This window comes from Nannospalax galili, unplaced genomic scaffold (assembly GCF_000622305.1).
Source record: "Nannospalax galili isolate Female #2095 unplaced genomic scaffold, S.galili_v1.0 scaffold1127, whole genome shotgun sequence".
NCBI classification, from domain to species: Eukaryota; Metazoa; Chordata; class Mammalia; order Rodentia; family Spalacidae; genus Nannospalax; species Nannospalax galili.
The window spans coordinates 641409-644388 of NW_008355784.1; the positions used below are offsets into that span (position 1 = coordinate 641409).

General features: G+C 40.2%; 1 non-coding gene across 1 annotated transcript; it reads right to left on the reverse strand.

Annotated features, from left to right (window-relative positions):
• Positions 1-757: 757 nt before the first annotated feature.
• LOC115067718 lies at positions 758-861 on the reverse strand. Its single transcript, XR_003847086.1, has one exon. It is a non-coding gene; the product is annotated as a U6 spliceosomal RNA (small nuclear RNA).
• Between the last annotated feature and the right edge of the window lie 2119 nt (positions 862-2980).

A 2980-nucleotide genomic window follows, 5' to 3' on the forward strand; every position in this document is an offset into this window, starting at 1 on the left:
CTCGCTTGGGCTTGCACAGGTCTTATGCATGCAGTCACAAGTACTGTGGGCTCATATGTGGAAATGCCCTGTTGTGTCCATAAAACATGGTTACCTTGTATTATTCTATCACCTCTAGCTCTTACAATCTTTTTTGCCTCCTCTTCCACAATGATCTCTGAAACCTAGGGCTTAGCATGCCAAAGTCCCTTATTCTATGCACATTGACCAGTTGAGAGTATCTGTATTAATCACCATCTACTGCAAGAAGAAGCTTCTCTGATGAGGGTTGAGAGATGCATAATCTATGAGTATAACAATAAGTCATTAAGAGTTGATTTAATACAGTATTTAGCAGCATAATAGTAGCAGTTTTTCTTCTCTGTGGCCTGTCTGGCCACATGTTCTTGGTCCTCAAAACAGTTCCACATATGGGTTCCATCTTCTGAGTTTGACCTTCAGTCAAACCAGGAGGTGGTTAGTTACTTCCACAACATTCAAGCCACTATTACAGCAATAAGCAAGTAGTGGGGAATGGCTGGGGGTGTTGACAACACAGCAGACAGTAGCAGGGATACCAGAATTTTCATAATTTGAATCCTATTGATCCATGAGCATAGGAAGTCTTTCAATCTGGTGTCTTCTTCAAGTTCTTTCTTCAATTTCATAAAGATTTCATTATACAAGTCTTTCATTTTTGAGTTAGATTTATTCTAAGTTTTTTGAGGCTATTATGAATGGAATTATTTCCCTTGTTTCTTTCCCAATATGTTTATTTAAAAATATGAAACAATTCACAACTGTGTGTGGTATTCTTGTATACAGGCCATGCTATTTTCTGTATTATTCTAGTTTTAGTATTCATGCTGCTGAAGCAAGCACAAGTTCACCTATCTTAAATAGAAATCCAGCTTTACACACAACTCATACCCATTATCTCATTGAAGCCACAATTATGAAATTTTCTAGCCATATGTCTTTGGTTTCATGCTTCTGTTCTCTGATATCCACAGCAATCCATTTGATCAGCCATATCACTAAGATAGCTCAACATCTCCACCTTCCACAGTGAAACACAGTAGCAGTCCAGGCATGTGCATAACAGTCAAGGACTCTTCTCAAAAGGATGTCTCTTCCTTTGCTTACAGGATATTATGACTGTCTGTCTTTGGTTACTCCTTCCTCAGCCACTTCTGCACCACAAAGTCCAGGAAGCACTCAGATCCTGAACCTCCTATTGACTGACCCAGTTTTTTTTTTTTTAAATCAGACTTCCTCCTCCATCTCCTTTCAGATTCACCCTTTACTTCCCTACCCACCCCTTCACTTCATGTCTTCTAATTTTTAAGAGTTATCAAGTCTAATTTGTGTTCCCTCACATGCTTTGGGGTGTAAGTTCAATCCTTTGAGCTGGGACAACCTACTAAGCATCACACCCTTAAAGAAAACTTACTCTGGGGCTGAAGAGATGGCTCAGCAGTTAATAACACTAATTGTTCTTGCAGAGGACCCAGGTTTGAATCCTAGCACCCACGTATCAGCTAACAACTGTCTGTAACTACAGTTCCAGGGGATCCAATAACCTCTTCTGTCCTCCGTAGGCATTGCACGACACAGGTGCACTTACCTACATGCAGGCATAACATTCATACACATAAAATAAAAATAAAATATTTTTAAAAAAGAAAAATAAAACTGACTCTACATCTCCCAGAAGTTTTTTTTTTTTGGACAAAGCTCATGCTTTGAAACAATTTAAAGCAAAGAAGTGGCCAAATTCACCACCCTAACTATAAGTGGCTTTCCAGTGAAGTCTAGATGCAGACTCCTACTCAGATATTAAACGAATACCACAAAAAGGTCAAGGAAAACTAAGGATTTGAGAGCAAGAAAGACACAAAGACACTTATGGATCCCCTAAACACCACCCCCCTTACTGTCTCATCACTCATCACAGGAAATGGAAGTTCCTTTTTTAGCTATTCAGTACATCGTCTTCTCAGAGCTGCTCTTCCAGAGGACCAGGGTTTGGTTCCTAGCACCTACACCGAGGCTAACAACTATCACTAACTCCAGTTCCAGGGGTTCTACCACCCTCTTCATAGTCATTGAATGGGCTGCTCTTCCAGAGGACCAGGGTTTGGTTCCTAGCACCTATACCGAGGCTAACAACTGTCACTAACTCCAGTTCCAGGGGTTCTACCACCCTCTTCATAGTCATTGAATGTCACAGGTGCACTTACATACCTGCAGACATAACACTCATACACACAAAAATAAAATAAATTTTTAAAAAGGTGAAATGATTCCATTTTTCCTCATGTTTCACTCCTAACATTACAACTACTTTACTTCCTGGGTAACAGTCTTCACCCTCTGATAGGCAGGGAATTTGCTGGGTATTAGATCTCCTGCATAGAAAACCATGCTTTGCACACAGAAGGACTTCAGTAGAGTTGGGGCCATGATGTTCTGGAACTGTATTGCATCACTTTCATCAGTAAAGTCATTCTTATTTCAATCTCTCCCTCCTTCTTTCCTTCTCTTTCTCTCTCCCTTCCTTTCTTTTCCTTTCCATTCCATTCCGTTCCCTTCCTTCCTTTTTTCCTTCCTTCCTTCCTCTCTCCCTCCCTCTCTCAAAGGACTGAACCTAGGGCCTTGTACACACTAGACAAATATTAAACCACTAAGTCATATTCCTAGACCTTGGATTTTTGAAGGCTAACTATGTACTTCAGGCTGGCTTCATACTCACCATGCAACCCAGACTTGTCTTGAACAACAATTTTACTACTTGTATTAGGATTACAGGTGTACACTAGCATACCCAATTACCATTCTTTTCTAAGGCCACAACTTCATTTGGGGCATTTATGGGCACAAATAGGCATAATTGTGACTACCTTGAATCATAATGACCATGATTGCCCCTGAGTAACTTGTGGGTTTCCCCTGTAGCATGTCCCAGTATAATAAACAAACAAACAAACAAACAAACAGT